The sequence below is a fragment of the Ascaphus truei genome, chromosome 2 (assembly GCF_040206685.1).
Source record: "Ascaphus truei isolate aAscTru1 chromosome 2, aAscTru1.hap1, whole genome shotgun sequence".
Lineage (NCBI taxonomy): Eukaryota > Metazoa > Chordata > Amphibia > Anura > Ascaphidae > Ascaphus > Ascaphus truei.
Window position 1 is genome coordinate 427,890,620 of NC_134484.1, and position 18,714 is coordinate 427,909,333.

General features: G+C 40.9%; 1 long non-coding RNA gene across 1 annotated transcript in view; it reads left to right on the forward strand.

The window, feature by feature from the left end:
- Positions 1-17,999, forward strand: part of LOC142487809 (uncharacterized) — a 55,307-nt gene extending 37,308 nt beyond the window's left edge. The window contains exon 3 of the long non-coding RNA XR_012799314.1: positions 17,767-17,999. This is a non-coding gene — a long non-coding RNA (uncharacterized LOC142487809). The remainder of the gene's footprint in view (positions 1-17,766) is intronic.
- Positions 18,000-18,714: the final 715 nt, after the last annotated feature.

Consider the following 18,714-nt stretch of genomic DNA (forward strand, 5'->3'; position numbering starts at 1 on the left):
ACACAATAGGTACTATATAAATTGTTAGTACCCTGGTACAGTGGTCTGGCTTATTATCATTTTGAGATATACCTGCATTTGAGCGCTTCAGCTATTTTCCATAGTGTTAAAATATATCCTGGCATCTGTCCGGCCAATTTCATGGAAGTGGCCCTCTTACTAGCATAGAGATTGCAGCAATCCGTAGCTTTACAGTGTAGCCAATACACATTTTGAATCTCTCCCTTCTTTAGTAACTTTTAGATATCTGAAATGTCAGGAGATAGCCTGTTCTGTATTAATGATCTCTGGATGTTTTATAGTGGATAATGGTTGTGCAAGCAAATGCAGATTGGAGGAGAAGGGTATTGAGGTTTCTGTGAATGCCCGTGAAGTCTGAGAGGACATATTCTCCTCATCTTCCCTCCAGGGAGTTTCTAAATCACTGAGACTAGTTTATTGGTAAAAACAGTTCTGTTCTACTTTGTTCAAAGAGATCAAGAGAATGTTTTCATGAAGGACATTGGAAGGTCTCAATGATAGCCTGAGGAAATATTGTGGAGATGGTGAAAATAGAATGTACAACTGAGTTAATTAGAAGGAACAAAAAACAAAAAACATATCACATTTATGTTCTGAACCTATACACTTATTGAAAAAAACTTAGTGTACATGGATAGCTGGATATGTTTTGCTCCGTTTTTATAGTGTAAATCCAATCACAAGGTTATTTGAATTCACTAGATATTCTATAAAAGATTTCATTGGTATATAGGGTAATTGCCCTTAGGAAGGGATTAAGCAGGATGCATGTTATTTATTTTGTGGGGTTAATCTTAGGTCAGATCGGGGAAGAAAAAATAAATTGTATAAATTGTTAGGTATTAGGATAAGATGGGGTTACATTATAGCAATGCATAGATTGCCATAAATAATCAGGAAATAGGGGTTAGTAGTGTGTGTTTTGTGATTTGTTACAAATCTGGGATATTAATCGCTACATGGTAGATGAGATTGAAAAAAAGACACATGTCCATTGAGCTCAACCTATGTTGAATTTAGAAAACAGATATTTATCCTTTATTTGCATTTACTGATTTTGATCCAGAGGAAGGCAAACAAAAAACCCCAGTAGAACAATATCCGCTGGTGTCTCATAAGGGGGAAAAATAAATCCCTTCCTGACTCTAAAAATGGATTATGCCCTGGATCTACATCTTTCACATATTTACTTATTTGCTATATCCATATAAACCTTTTCATTTCTAAAAAGATTAACTTTTTAATTTTTTTTTTATATCTATTGCATCTGCCATCATATAGTTAAGATGCCCTTAGTTACCCTGTCAGAAGTAATAAAGAGGTTGGGGGGTCTGGATTCTTCCAGGTTAGGATAAATAAGACAGTGAGGGAGCTGACTCTTAGGCTAAGGCCCCGCTCCCTCAGTCAGCGCGCCCGCACTGCAGACAGGCGGCACTGACAGGCAATTGACCGCTACTTGCGGTCTGTAGGGAGCGGGAGATACAAATTTTCTGCCTCTCGCGCATCACCCCTCCCTCCTCCCGAGCCGGCCAAAAGTTAACAAAAAAAACCAGGACACACACCCGCAGCTCCTTCCCTTCTCCCCTCCACTCACACACACACAGGCACTCACACACACACACACACAGGCAAATACACACGGGGGGGGTGAATCGGAGCAAGGAGGAAATCGGAACGGGGGGGAATTGGCAGGGGGGTCGGAGCTGAAGGGGGAAATCAGATTGGGCAGAGGGGGATCGGAACGGGGATCGGAGCTGAAGGGGGAAATCGGAACAGGGGGGATCGGAGCAGAGGGGGGATCGGAACGGGGATCGGAGCTGAAGGGGGAAATCGGAACGGGGGGGATCGGAGCAGAGGGGGGAATCGGATTGGCTGCTGGGATGTCACGTGACGCGACACTGGCCAAAATCACAAGCTCCTTGTAGCTCCGGCTGGCTGACGCGTCACAGCACGCAGTCAGCCACGCTGGAAGGAGCCAGCGGGGGCATCTAGAACGGGGGCAAGCTGCTGGTGGCCCGCGGCCGCGCGTGCGGATGGCCACAGCGGGACCAAAGCCTTACAGATGAAATAGGGAAATCATCACTCATGTTCCAGAAGTCCCCCACCCACCCTTTTACGATTGATATGCTGGTTATGCAGATTTCATGTATGCCTTATTTCTTAACCCTTTCACTGGAATGGTTTAAGGTAAAAACATTGTTTTGCCAGATTTTGGATACTTGGAATTATTCCAAACATACTTGTCTTTAAAGTAGCAATGCCAATATTTTTTTCCTCTCTATATTGACTTAAAGAATTCAATAGGGGACGAGACTTTGGAGCTAAACCACGTGTTACTTTCAGTTTTACTTGTCAGTGTCTCAGGTTCAATTCTGGAAATCAAAATGACTGCCAAGAGCTGCATGTCCCGCAAGCCAATGAGGGGGAGGACTATTGATTGTCTGAGGAAGCCATCTTTGAAAATCCTATGAAGTAAACCTGCAAATAAAGCTGTTACCGGGGTTCCTTGGAGCCACAGGAAAAAAAAGAAAATCGCAGAGATGCACTGACTATAATAAGATCATTTTAAAATGGTTAATATCTTATCTATTAATTTGTCATTATTTAAAAATCAATAAAAGTAAAATGTTCTCTATGAGCTTAGAACTGTGGCATCCAGTAACCCCATTTTCGCGGGTTTATACTGAAGGTTAGCCGTTGCCCTATTTATATACATTCATTCTACAAGCATTATTCAGCAACCTTGTTGACTTTTGAGCGCCGGATTGGTGAACTTTTAAAGTTTACCTCATAACCACATCCAATAACCCCAACTGATAGTTTAGAGATTCCCTATTCTTTTATGATAGTATTTCTTCTGCAACCTAGAGCATAATGAACTCAACTACACTGTTGTGCTAAACAAATGGTCTATAAATATGGCATTGTATTCCTATTATATCATACCTCTTTGAATGGATACAATTGAAAGGTTTATATATATATATATATATATATATATATATATATATATATATATATATATATATAATCATCAGCATCTTCAGCCCTTGTCGATCCACTATGATCTTCTATATACGTGTATGTGTATGTCTGTACACACAGGAGCATTTGTTGCAGTAGAATTTAAGTGGGAGTTCTACTGCCAACAAGCCTGGACATGCAAAGCACTGTAGCAACTACTTCAGAGTGGCACTTCCATCAGTTTTACTTGCGCGTGTCAAATAACTGCCTAGCTGTATAAACAGCTTTATTTTACACTAGTTGGTGGACCATGCAATGCAAGCAATTCAGCACTAGTAATGAAAAATACTGTATGTTGCATACCGAATATAGGGGCCTATGCAGAGAGCAGCGAATTTTCGAAATTCGCCATTTTTTGGAGATAATCGCGCAGAAAACAGCAGAAAATGGAGATTTCCGAAAATCGCGCCAATTTTTCATTTCTATTTGTAAAACTCGCCTCGCGGCTGGCGAGAACCGCAATCTCGCCAGTTTAAAATATATCCGTATGCAGAGAGGCGCGAACGGCATCTAGCGGCTGTTCGCGCCAATAAAATGGCGCGATTGTCTCCGTTTTGCCTCGCCAAAAAAAACTGGCGCTCGCGGCCATTGCAAAGGGAAAAAAAAAGGCGCGAATTTGTTTTTACATGTTTCCGAAGCGCGCATCTCGCCAATTTAAACTCGCCAGACGCATCCATGTTAAACATAGCAGAATTCGCACTTTTCTGCATATGGAGATTAAAACTCTCCAAAAAAGCTCCTTTTTATGAAATTCGCCATTTTTAAAATTCGCTGCTCTCTGCATGAGGCCCTTAAGCTCATAGGAAAATCACACTGTGGTATGCAATACCCAAAAGATTTAGTGTGTATGTATGCTATATATATATATATATAAAAATATATATATATATATATATATATATAAAATAAGATCAGCAGCACTATATATATTGTATTGTATTGTATGTCTTTATTTACATAGCGCCGTTAATGTACATAGCGCTTCACAGCAGTAATACATGTGGTAATCAAATAAATAACAGATAAAATAAATAACAGATCATGGGAATAAGTGCTTTAGACCTTAAGGAAGAGGAGTCCCTGCTCCGAGGAGTTTACAGTCTAATTGGTAGGTAGGTAGAACGTACAGAGACAGTAGGAGGGAGTTCTGGTAAGTGCGTCTGCAGGGGGCCAAGCTTTATGTATCATGTGTTCAGAATAGCCACAGTGCTATTCATATGCTTCTTTAAGCAAGTGTGTCTTAAGGTGGGTCTTAAAGGTGGATAGAGAGGGTGCTAGTCGGGTACTGAGGGGAAGGGCATTCCAGAGGTGTGGGGCAGTCAGTGAAAAAGGTTTAAGGCGGGAGAGGGCTTTAGATTCAAAGGGGGTAGAAAGAAGACATCCTTGAGAAGAACGCAAGAGTCTGGATGGTGCATAACGAGAAATTAGGGCTGAGATGTAAGGAGGGGCAGAAGAGTGTAAAGTTTTAAAAGTGAGGAGAAGAAGGGAATGTGAGATGCGGGATTTGATCGGAAGCCAGGAGAGGGATTTCATGAGGGGAGATGCTGAGACAGATCTCGGAAAGAGTAGAGTGATTCTGGCAGCAGCGTTTAGGATAGATTGTAGGGGAGACAGGTGAGAGGCAGGAAGGCCGGACAGCAGGAGGTTACAGTAATCAAGACGGGAGAGAATGAGGGCCTGAGTCAGAGTTTTAGCAGCCAAGCAACAGAGGAAAGGGCGTATCTTAGTTATATTGCGGAGGAAAAAGCGACAGGTTTTAGAAATGTTTTGAATGTGAGGGGCGAATGTGAGAGAGGAATCGAGTGTGACCCCAAGGCAGCGTGCTTCGGCTACTGGGTGAATGATGGTAGTTCCAACAGTAATGTGGAAGGAGGTAGTGGGGCCAGGTTTGGGAGGAAGTATGAGGAGCTCTGTTTTAGCCATGTTGAGTTTAAGGCGGCGGAGGGCCATCCAGGAAGATATAGCAGAGAGACATTCAGAAACTTTGGTTTGTACAGAAGGTGTAAGGTCAGGTGTTGAGAAATATATTTGTGTGTCGTCAGCATAGAGGTGATAATTAAACCCAAAAGATGTTATTAGGTCACCTAGAGAGAGTGTATACAGAGAAAAGAGAAGAGGTCCCAGGACAGAGCCCTGGGGTACCCCCACAGAGAGATCAATATAGGAGGAGGATGTGTTAGCAGAAGAGACACTGAAAGTACGATGGGAGAGGTAGGATGAGATCCAGGATAGAGCTTTTTTCTGAATGCCAAGAGTATGGAGAATGTGAAGGAGAAGAGGGTGGTCCACGGTGTCAAATGCTGCAGAGAGGTCGAGTAATATGAGCAGAGTGTAATGACCTCTGTCTTTGGCAGCATGGAAGTCGTCAGTTATTTTAGTGAGGGCTGTTTCCATGGAGTGAGCAGTGCGGAAGCCAGATTGTAGAGGGTCTAGGAGAGAATAGGTGTTGAGAAAATAGAGCAAGCGAGAGAATGCAAGACGTTCAAGGAGTTTAGAGGCAAAAGGCAGGAGGGAGACAGGTCGATAGTTAGAAAGACAGGTAGGGTCAAGCTTGCTGTTTTTGAGTAATGGTATGACTGTTGCATGTTTGAAGGAGGATGGAAAGGTTCCAGAGCAGAGGGAGGAGTTAAAAATGTGTGTGAGCGTAGGGATTATAGTAGGAGCAAGAGGTTTTAGGAGATGGGAGGGAATGGGGTCAAGAGGGCAAGTGGTAGAGGGAGAAGAGGCAATCAACAGCGACACATCCTCCTCTGAGACCGTGGAAAAAGAGTCAAGAAAGGCAGGAGGAGAGTTAGGAAGAGGTGTAGGATGGGAGGAAGAAACAGAGGGGATGTTCTGCCGTATGGATTCCACCTTTTCCTTAAAATAGTCAGCAAAGTCCTGAGCGGAGATGGAGGAAGGAGAAGCAGCTGAGGGTGGTTTGAGTAGAGTATCAAAGACAGAGAACAGTCGGCGTGGATTAGACTTGTGCATGTTGATTAGTGCAGAAAAGTAGGCTTGTTTAGCTTGCGAGAGGGCAGAGTTGAAACAGGATAGCATAAATTTGTAGTGAAGGAAGTCTGCGAGAGTGTGAGACTTCCTCCAGAGGCGTTCAGAGGAACGAGTGGAGGAACGCAGCATGCGCGTGTGGGAATTTAACCAGGGTCTAGGGTTAAAAGGGCGAGTGCGGCAGAGAGAAGGCGGGGCATGTAGATCAAGAGAGGAGGATAAGGCAGAGTTGTAGTTCCTGACCAGGTTGTCAGGGTCTGTAGCAGAGCTTAGAGAGGAGAGGGAGGAGTGTAACGTAGACTCAAAGTCAGGTAAGTGAATAGAGCGCAGGTTTCTGCAAAACCGGGGGGTAGACGGAGGTGGAGAAGGGGAGAAGCGAGATAGAGAGAATGAGATGAGGTGATGGTCAGAGAGAGGAAAAGGGGAAATGGAGAACTCGGAGAGAGAGAAGTTATATATATATATATATGTGTATGTGTGTATATGTATAGCGGTGGCTGGTCCAGCTAGCTCTCTACCTTCCCCTGTCATGTAAATTCTAATACGATGTAGATAGTGACAGACTATCCTATGGGGTTTTCCCCCTCCTCATGCTGACTTTCTGGGTGACATGTGGTGGTCCATGTGCTGGGCCCTCCCTCTTTGAGTTGCAGGAAGGAAGTGCCTAAATTATAGCTTGAAGTTCAGCTCCTTAGGGGTGGGACCTTCAGTTAGTTCCAACCTGCCCCTGCATGGGGTAGGATGTGTTGGAGAATGTCTCCTCCCGGCTGGGAGTGAGACGTGCTCAGCCCCTCATGGGCTGAACACATAACCTAATCCAGCAAGGCCTCACCATTACCCGCAGGCCAGTACCATCCAGAAGCCAGGGATCTGCCCTATCAATTTGAGCATACACTGCAATAACACCAGCAGTGGCTGCTGAAAAAAATAACATCCTCATTTGTACCTTTAGCTCCCCTGCAGTCTATATGGAGAGAGGTAGAGAGATTAAGGACTGTCATAGCGGGGACTCCCTTCAGGCACTGCTGAAGCCCTCTAAGTCTGAAGGTACTGACACCACGAAGAGAAGAACCAGAGGGATCCCTAAAGCTCTGTCCTGTACCCCCACACCATCGCGGGAAACTCATCTCTCCTGTACCCAGCAGGCAATCAGCACTACACCAAGCAGTCGCCTAGTCATAATCTCCCAGAGGACGGAGGGGGGGGAACATGCTTTACATACAGTATATGTGTATATGTATATATATATATATGTGTGTATGTTTTAAATAAAACGGGGCACTGATCATCGGGTTTAAACGGAGAAATGGACCTTCCATTGCTGGATATAGAAATATAGAGGAATTAAGAGGAGGACACATATAAGGAAAAATTATAAACCAGCCGAGTGACTCCCGTGAAAGGCAAATATATTTGTTGTCCTGTTTGTTTATTTTGTCTCATTTTTTAATATGTAGTTAATAACCTTTTTTTTTTTTTTTCATTGCTGGTGAGTTCTGACCTTTTTTCGCCAGATGCTGCAGTCCTACCGATCTCAAAACTTTTTCTAGCAATGAAAAACACTGCAAATCCCATTTTACTGACCCTATCACAAGGGTTAAAGAAGAGGATCTGAATATTTCTGACATTCACTACAAGATTGGGTCCTGCTCTGTAAATTGACTGGTATAAGTTAACGATATTAAACTACTGCAAAGTGAAAAATGCACAGGTATCATTATCTTAATAGAAAAAAAAAAAAAAAGAATGAGATCCACATGATGCCAGAAATAACATTTTCTTTTACTCTTACATCTAAGAAGAATTAATCTCTCGTAATAACACCATTGGAAAAATGTCACAGGTCTCTTTAACAGCAAAAAAGGTTAACGCAGCTCGTGGAAACAATCTGTTTTCCAGCATGAGGTGCAGCTAAGTATGACTATTTGTGTGTTTTTTCGTAAATTGCTGCCAGTAAATGTGATTATGTTTTGTATGTTTTATTAGGTTGTTGGGTTATTATTACTTGCAGATTGTTCTGTTGGCTGAAGGCATTGAATCAACTGCTGTTTTCTGGTGAGAAACATGGCTGGTAATATGCGGGTATTAAACTGCGAATTTGCTTAATTTGAGGATTTTCTCACAGCAATCTGGAATTGCTTTAATTCAGCAAAACATTTCTGCAAACAAATTCAATACATAGCAGCTGAGATAAGGTTTTAACCCATTTGCTGCCTGGTGATGTGCTGCAGACACCTTGGCATCGAAGACATTTAAGACAACGTTTGATATAACTATGCTTGTTTCAATTGCATCTGGTAAATTAAACAGATCAAATGTACAAATGACTAACAATTGTTCTTTTAAGTGTATACATTATATAAGTACTACAGTACAGGAGGTATTTATTTATGACCTTGCAATGCCCTTGATCGTACAATAATGCATTTTGCTGCTACTGTATGTACATTGAATTTTGGAAAGCTCTGCTTTTTCTGACTATTAAACATAATAACACAAGTACATTGGACATGAATGTGGCACTGTTTTTATGTGGTAGAAATTTAAGCGTTTTTGGTCCTTTTCATGTCATGTAGCTGTCTTGAATCTCCCACCTTGACTTCAGCTTTAGCTTGGGGTAGCTTAGGCTTAGGGCCCTATTCTTTATTGCCTGAAGTGGCCATACAGACATGAAAAACCTCATTAAAGTACATAGGGTTTGTGATGGCAAAGGGGCTAAGGGACCACTAAAATAAAGGTTAAGCCTGGTCCCTGGCGCCTGATGTACTTCCCTGGGGCTCATCTGGCACCAGAACACTGGGCTACCCCATTGTTACATGCCCGGTAGCCCCTTGCATTCTATGTAAAAGTATATGCTTTATTCCTGTATCTCAAAATGTATGAAAAGTATTAAAATGTGCTTAGTGTAACATCAAGTAGAGCCAAAGTCTCTGGAAATGCAGGGCTGAGAAACCCTTTGTGCTGCTCGTATGTTCAAAGAAGATGGCTGCTGCTGAGTCTGGACAGAGAGGATAGTTGCAGGGTTAAGGTGGCCAGGGGCCCAAAGACCGGAGCCATTTTCTGCCTCCACAGCCGGAGCGACGCCAGCCCAGCGGCAGATATCCTGTCGGCCAGGGGATGCCGTTGCTGAGGCCCTCTGGTAGGCGCTATGCTCATTGGCCCATTTGAACTTCCCTCGACAAAGCCCTTTTCTCTGGGAACCCGCCTCCATCCCTGACTGGTCCAGGGAGGCGAGCCCTAGCTTCCTGATTGGTCAGTGAGCTGAATCCGTGCTCTGATTGTCTGCCAGACCATGCTTTCCTAAGGCAGAGGGGAAGGTAGAAAAAGGTGACCCGATCAGCGTTCCAGGTCTCACTTGAATCCTGTTGTGCAGGCGATCTAAGTGGTGTGCTTCGTGGCTATGCCAGAGACACCCAAAGGAGGATCAGAGAGAACAAAGAAGTGTGAAGTTTGAACCTGCTTTGTGCTAAGCGGAGCTTTGCCGGCAAAGCGAAGAGAAACACTTTCAGCCGGAGATTTGAAAGTGTTGTGCAGCGACTTGCACCAGAGAAGTCTGGACAGCTCCCACCCCATCGGAGAGTGGAAGCGAGCCCTGGGTAGGCCTTTAATGTGGGGCTTAGCACCTAGTCAGCTAGGAGTCCCCCATATGCCCTGTTTTGTTGTGAGTATAGCTCTGATTGTGTGTTTTGTGCTCCAGCTCGAATAAAACTCCTCTATTGAATTGCTTTGCCCTGTCTGGTGCCATTATCCTTGGGTTAAGTTCTGGTCTACCTTGACAGGTATTTTCAGCCTAAAACAGCTTGAACGGCCACTTTGGACAATATAGAATTACCCCCTTAGTACAGTATGTACCAAAGATGCGCAAAGTTGTCAGAGATAACTCTTGAAAATGCTTGGACAGTTAGAAGTTAGGTAAACCTTTTTCATATAGTGTGCAAGCAAAAATAAAAATGCACCTCATATGTTTTCTAGTTTTTGCAAAAAACGCTACATTTTCTAAAAACACATTATTTCTTAAGGGGAAATTATCTTTGAATCACTTTTGGAAAACTTTATGAAATTTGCTACTTTTTGTCCAATTGTCCTAAATTCAATGTTTTCTCGCACATGTTTTGCCCATTTCCAGTGTTCATGTCTTACTAAACTGAGGGGCTTATTCTACATGAGCCAAGCCAGCCGATCGGGCCATTTGGGACTGGAATTCTCCATTGAAGTCAGTTGGTAATTTTGGACGAAAAAGATCCCATTGGCCACTTACGTTGGTTAGAATAAGCCCCCAAGTCTTCCTTGGCTGTTATCAACTGGGTGAAAGATTGTGAGACTTCTGGTACCTGCAACCTACTGATTGAAATTCTGGGTATTGGAATGCTATGTTCAGATGGGCCTTGTTCGCACTATCTGCTCAAACCACTAATCTGAACAGCCAGTTATATGGTTTACTTGTTTCCTTTGCTAAGATCTTCTACTGTGGACTACTTTGCCTATAACCTTCATGTCACTGAGCAATGTTTATTTATTTTTGTCACAAATATGTGACATGTAAAACCTTAAAATCTTGAAATAATTAGACTTGAGAAACATTTTGTCATATTACATTTTTATTAAACATTTTCTAGGACGAAATCTGATCCTGTTGCGTGTAAATTTAGCTACATTTTTACTGAGCTAGTCTGATCATCTGGTGTTGTAGAAGTCTAGTGGTAAACTCACTTTGAAGCATGTTAACCCAAAGCAAATGCCTGTGTCCACGTCTCGTGGCTGGGAAAATCACCTTATTTATTTGTGTCTTATTGCAACATGTTTTAACGAAGTGCAATATAACAAAAACTTTTTATCAACTAATTGAAAATTACAGGCGAAAACTCAACTGTTCTAAGTTAAAAAAAAAAGGCATTGTAACAGGGGACTTATCCCTGTTCAGGTAATGTGCCTCTAATCCAGCAGTGTGGTGGTTAACTGCTCTTAGTCAATTAACAAAACACCACCTGCCTGATTAGATGGCTTAGAAAGCCTGTCTTTTGAAACAGGAAGTGAGAACTCTATAGCTGACACCTGAGCTGAACTTAGAGACACACTTGTCTTGAGCTCTGCCAAAAAGATAGCAGAGCTGCTTTCAAGACACAGGGAAAACTTCTAAACCTGTATGCTGACCAACCCTGGAGACAAGGGAGCTGAAGCAGGGACAGTGAAGATTTTCCCTCCAAACCACAAGGAACAGATAAGACTTTCATTCTTAAAAGACTGCTTATATCTGCTTATTGCATGCTATGTGTTTGGGGTTGGGAGAATTGCTTAACTAACGGAGATGTGAATTAATTGCATAGGAGTTCACTAGAAATACTCCCAGGTGGATAGAAGCTTTGTTCCCCCCCCCTGTGTTTGGATATTTTCCTGATGAAAAGGAAAAGGCACAATAAAGCCTTAGTATAATTTCACATTATAAACGACTCCAAGTGTGTACCTCTGTGAATGTCCGTCTACAGGCATCAGCAACTCACACAGCAATATTTAAAAAAAATAAAAAGTATCATGTAGACTAGTCCCAGATTTACTAAAGACATAGGGGTATATTCTATAAGCTTTGAGATCGCCGATGTGTGCGTTCTGACACGGAAGCCCCATTGAAATCCCAGTTTATAGACTCTACCCCTACATATAACTAATGGCCCAGACAGTTAAATGAGTGTAAGGCTCACTAAGGGTTAGCACCACTTAGTAAAACTGTCTCATAGGGAATTTCAGTACACCACTTGGTTATGTATTTGCTGTCAAATATTTTTCATGATTACTGATTTTTACAAAGACACCAATCTGCATTTTTTACCGATCAAGAGAATGTCTAGTCAGATATCTCTATGTGGGTTTGATGCTTTTGCTGTAAGAGTAACAATTGAATCTGTATGTTTCTTTCTTTGTAGGGAAGGTGATAAAGAGGTTGCAAGGTCTTGGGAATATGTAGGTGAAAAGCAGAAGGTTCAGCACACATTAGGGCTAAAGCTATTAATTATTAGCTCACTATAGGTGGCCGTCCCTGTTAATCCAATTAGGCCAGCAATTTACAGTATTAATATCTCTCTAATTTGGTGTCTTCCGAAATAATCCACACACAGGGTCATCCCTTTTTCCTGATTCGTGTTCAATGTAAAAAGAAGTCCTGCTTTATAGGGCACCCCCTACGGAGGAAAGTATCTCCAGGAGCAGGGGGTCCCCGAGCTGAAATGAATGGGGTTTCGCTCCAGAGACCCCCTGATTCAGTGCTATGGTAATCAAATACAATTTGCCCGCTTGTATTGCCTCTTTAAAGGGGTAGGCCTATCTAGGATAAAAGCTAATTATGATAATAGTATATTTGACAGGTTAAATGTACACAATGTATAAATTTTTTGTAAGTAGATGTATATTTAAATAATTGTTTAAACTTTTAACACTTCCATAGTAGACAAATCCTTCGATTAGCTCTTACAATCTTTATCTAATGTGTTTTGGTAATAAGACTGTTTGTCAGTCCTCAAAGCCCCATGTAATTAGTCTTTCTATCCCTTTTTTTAATATGTGCCTCCATTAGACAAACAGATAAATATAATTAGTGATACTTGTTGATTTTCCACAATATATAGATAAGTGAAACTGCTACTTTAAGGACTGCAAAAAACAGGCCTTTCTGGTGTTTAGACAATTGAGTAGAAAATCCCCTTATTAAAGTTCTTTTCCGGTATTGAAGTTTCTAACTTCCTTGGGATCAGCTGAAGACCTCGATATACCAGAAATAGGAGACAAAAGAACAGCAAGACGTGCCGCCATAGTATATTATCCTTTGGATATGAAATGTGATTGCTTATTATCAGGGATAAAGGCAGAGGTAATGAATAATATAAAATGTAATACTCCCAACGGAGACAATAAAAAGATTGTATGTCACAATCTAACCATATAAAACATACACTTTACACACAGATAATTTTGCATATATGTGTTAAAGTGTATGTTTTATATGGTTAGATTGTGACATACAATCTTTTTATTGTCTCCGTTGGGAGTATTACATTTTATATTATTCATTACCTCTGCCTTTATCCCTGATCATAAGCAATCACATTTCATATCCAAAGGATAATATACTATGGCGGCACGTCTTGCTGTTCTTTTGTCTCCTATTTCTGGAGGTATCGAAGTCTTCAGCTGATCCCAAGGAAGTTAGAAACTTCAATACCGGAAAAGAACTTTAATAAGGGGATTTTCTACTCAATTGTCCAAGCGCCAGAAAGGCCTGTTTTTTGCAGTTACTCCAACTGGTTGTCAGACGGCCAGCAGGACTTTTTAGGCAGCTCTAATTGGACCTCAATACACGGGACTGTTTGCACTTCATTATTGTGTTTTTGTAATTTTGCATTTATTGAATCATTGTATTATGATATTATGACACTAGCGCTTCATTTGCACTAATGTAGCACACTGCTACTGTAAGGACGATTGAATCTTTCAAAGGAAGACTTTGTTTGATTTTCTTTTTTTGACCCGTAACATTGAACTGCCCCTTTAATTGTTTTTACAAAAATATAGTACGTACATACACACACACACTAGATAATACAAGAAGAAATTAACACTGCATCAAAGTCAATCACGTTTTTTGTTTGGGATTGGAATGATTACAATAAAGGGGTTCAAAAACATGAAAATTATTATTTTAAATGAGTTCTACAGTTCTACAATTTCAATTCAAATCCATATGAATTTTTAAATAAAATTCTTGAAACTTTGTCAATTGAAGATTTTAAGATATATCTTCTCAGCAACAGATTTGCTGTTAGGTTTGTCAGGTATAGTGTATATGTAGCACTTGGAATTATTTCCTAAGATTCAATGTAGACCCTGGGCCACCAACAGAAATCTTAGGGTGCAGGACAAAGTAAAGAAGCAGGGTTCCCCCCACCCGCCCTACCCCACTGGTAGGACAGTGAGGCGGGGAGGAAGACAAGGCATGGGGGTCTGGTGGAGGAGGGGAGATAAAGATATGTAGGGCCGGGGGGTGGAGAGTGGGAGGAGAAGGAGGTATTGACCTGAGAGAAGGGTAGGTATGGGTCTGGGAGGCTGATAGATATGGGCCTAGGGGGGTAAAGGATAGGTATTGGCCATGGGGGAAGGGATAGGTAGGTACTTTGGGAAGGGGAGAGGAGGAGGTGTGGTCTGGGAACGGGATGGAATGGAGCAGAGGGGGGAGCCCAGAGTCTACCTGAGATTTGTGGAGGATCCTACCGGAGCCCCACAGAAGTCCAATGGCGGGGCTTCCTGAAGGCCTGCAAAAGACCCTACAACAGAGCATGGAGGAGCAGTACATGGCAGAGGGGAAGGCCCTAATGGTCTGCAGATTGGGCCCTTGACCTTAGGAGTCTCAGGCAGGGAAGGGGGGAGGAAAAGGTAGGGAGGCCGAAGGTATAGGCCCGGGGATATGAGCCAGGGAGTTGAAAGGATTAGGTATGGGCCCAAGGGATATTTTGAGGGAGGGGAAGGAGAGATAGAGGGAGAGGCAGGCCACCCAGGAGCTGGAAGGAGAGGATTTTTGCAGAATTGTGGCCCGACATGTCTCCCAAAATTGACACAAGTCCAGGATCTCCCCTCCTGTCAACGGTCCTGTGAAGACCCAACACTCTCAATCTCTCTGGGGGAATGGGTGAGAGATTGAAATTAAACTTTCAAAATAGTTGATTATGTGCCTAATTCCTTTGAAATAATAATCCCTCTTTACAATGGGATAATTTACTGGACATGTCAATAAAGTTCAGGGAAAATTCCTGCCATTACAATGTAAAGTTAACAAAATTAGGAAGACACCAAGTTAAAAAAATATATAGTGAAAAATACATACACAGAATAATTCAAGTGACATAAAATGTCAAAACCCTCAAATATATATATAATAGACATTAATAGATATTAATTAGTCTATCAACTGTCACACAGCCTATCTAAGATATAAATATGTACACATATATATATATAGATATAAAAATATGTACATATGTACATATTTATATATCTATCTATATATATACATATTTATATATCTATCTATATATATATACATATTTACATATCTATATATGTATGTACAGTATGTACATATGTATATATAAATAAAACGAAATAAAAATCAAATATATATATAGTTGTTTTTTATTTTTAGGGTTATATATTTTTAGGGTTATATAAAAAAAAACAATAAACTAGGGTTGTTCTTTTTGTCACATGCATTATTATCTGTGCATGCATTGTTCACAATTTATTGTGTATTTGATTTGGGGTCCTCCTCATTTTTTTACTCCTGTAGCCAGGTACCCCCTGGGCTACTAAACTTCTCTACCTAATACATAAGTCCTGGTACCAGCGCAGGCAGTGTTAGGGTTAATCCTTGCCCTTGCTGCAGTAAACAACTCCCTAGTAGTGACAGGGGGGGGGAGGCCCAAGGCCTAGGTACTGCCCTTAACCGGGGCTAAGACCTGGGACCCTCCCCTGGTAACAAAAAGGAGTTACAGTCTAAATTTAGTTGTTGTTCCCCTCCCCTCAGGGGGAGTGGGGTGTGTGAGATCTGTGTTGAGACAGGGACCTGGTTTCAGGCCTTCCCTCTCGCAGGGGAGTGGAAGCAACTACACCATACTCCACCAGGGAGTGTGGGAGTTAAGGAGAGACTCCTGGAGCCTCAGGCTCCTTGGGTTGGCTCTAGGGACAGAAGATGTATGCTGTCTGATGTGTACTGAATAAAGACCACCAGTTATATTTTACTCCTGCCTGAGGATGCAGTCATTAAGGAGTAGGGAAAGAGGTTTCCTGGAGGGACTGCACCTATCCATGATAGGCCCTGTTGGATAGAGGCGCTGCACCGAAGAGTAAGAGAATCAGATCCGAAAACATGTCCTGTTTATCCCCACCACCACCGGCGGAAGCTCAGAATCCTGAGAGCCTAACAGATGAGCATCACTACACCTGGTAACCATAACCAAATCTCCCTTAGGGTGGGGAAAAAGGGATTACACTCTATATTGAGATGTGGGATTTCCCCTTAATTTTATTGAATTGATTCCCAAGATAAAACAGTATATCTTGTTAATGCAGAATATCAAAGAATTTCCATGGGATTCAATGGCAGCATTGGTACAGAATATCACAACATATTCCCCATAATGCACTAGAGGGGACAATACAGCCTGCTACTGTACATCTGTAAAACTTCTTATACCATTAAATTACCTCGACCTACTTAATTTAATCAGATTCTGCAGATCGGTAAAGTACTCCTTCCAATGTTACATGATGTCATTAAAACCCCCTATGTCATTCTTGTCTTGCATGTCTTGGAGACCATCTGGTCAAAATTTACAAGCTTCAGTCTATCCTTCTAGCTAGTGATGAAGACCTTTCCCAGACCATTACTACAAGCTGCTTTTGTTCCCTAATTCTTTAGACATGTAACCTTTATAGTCTTATTTGCCTATTACAAAATATATTAAAGTGCATCTGAGCTTTCTTTGAACTGTCCTCCTTTCACTTAAGTTTCTTTAATAGGATTTTGTTTGAAATGATAGTTAGTAGTCTGGATTTTGTTTCCAATAGGCAGATGTTTTGTGTGGATCACTGTTGTAATGCTGTTTGTGCCTGTACCATAAGGATTTATTACGTCCCCGGGCAGTACATGGTTACGGTCAGCTGTTTTTTGCTATCACTCTATAATCTTCTTTTTTTTTGCTTTCTCAAGCTGTGTGAAATTAGTCTGACCTCAATTCTAGTCTTACAAAGGTACTGGGAGGTGGTCAGCTCTTAACCGCATACAGTGCAAACAACAGTTTTGTAGATTAGGCATCCATTAAGCCACCCTGTTCTGGAAAAGGGAATAAAGCTGTTATTCTGTCAAATATTTAGAAATCTGTTATTATTTACACTGTTCTGAAAGCAACAGCCCAACTCTGGAAAGGTAATATCTTGGTTCTTGCCTGTGCTGCATCAGCAATGCAAATAAAGTAAGTAGTTGCAGAACAAGCACATGGAACAATGACTGAAGAAGCCAAATCAAGCATTAAAAGAATGAATAATACATAGTGACATATACCAAGGCAATAATTTGGATGGTAGTGCTGAAAAGCACTAATCCACCATAGCAAAGCTTTAAAAATATGACAGAATAAGCCAAAACCTAAGGAGTGAATTATCTCCTTGTTCAGATGCCATGATATTTTGCAATACACGTATAAATATTCCCTATCATTTTTAGTCAAATTCTATCAATACCTAAAATGAGGAAGCCACTTAATCTGCATTACAATGTTTTATTTATGCTAACCAAAATAGGCTCATAATGTCCTATTTGTGAAGCACCAAACATCATGTATTTATTAGTGTTTTTATTTTAATATGTATGGTACAAATAAGTAATTCCTTATATATTTTTATTTTATAGGATGTTTTATATTATATATTGGTGTGGCCAGTTGATACCATTGACCAAGAAACCACTATCTGCAATGCTAAATGAGAGATATCCAGTTCTTCCTTTTAGAGCTCCATGTGAAAGGGGTCTCACATTAAATAATATGGAGTTAATTACTTATAAAGTTATGGAGTGCTCTGATTCAAGTTTGAGTTGCTTCTAAATAACATTACACAACTGAAGAGTAAATTATTATTTGGATTTATGTCTTCTTGTTCCTACCCTAAATTTTCAAACTACAATTTGGTTTGCAGCTCCTTGTGAATACCATGAGGTTCCTTCTAAAACGCCCATGCCAAAGTATGCAACCTTCTACAGGAGTGTGGACTCAACATGGAGAATGGAGACATATTTTCCTGTGTTTTTCTATAATGTTTATCATATGTTATATTTTGTAGCATTCCGTGCATATTTTATTTAGACCTATGGAAATGTAGTCAAATGACTCTCATTTGCCAATATGGAAGGAATGGATTTCCCCCTAATATGTCCCAAATCAAATGTACATGTAATAAAATAAATAAAAAAATAACTAAGCATTGAATATTTGTAACATTATTTTTATTTCCTGTTTTCTCTGAACTTTTTTTTTTTTTGTCACCATTGCACCGGTAAGATAGAGGAAACATATTTGGTATTCACAATTAAGTCAGGAAGGAAAGCTGTAACGAGTTGATATTACGGTCAGCAATATGTACTGAGTGACTGGCACAAGTGAGTTGGCTTGTGATTGCTCAAGCAAAAACAGCTCGCAAAACTGGCTACCAAATCTGTCCTTACGTTTGGTGGTACTGCACTTATCCATCATGGTGCTTGAAAACTTAAACTAGGTAAATAATCCACACCCACTCTGTTCTATGTGTTACAATTTTAAATAGCTGTTCTTAAGGTTTTTGATGAGCAATCGTCATTAAGTGACACAGTTAGTCTGACCACACACAAAGATTCCAGTCATAAATTTTCAACCCATGAAAACAGTGTAACTAAATCCATGTGAATTATTTTTTTGGTAAAACTTCATTTTATCGAGTTTCCAAATAAACGTATAAAACAATGTGATACAGAAAGCACAAAAGTGAATAATACATCTCGGTTCATTTGCTGTCAATGGTGTGTTAATGTGACAGTACCTCTGAGAGGAAACACAAACAACAATCACACATATAAAATGAAACCAAACCAAAGGAGTTCCAATCTCCCCT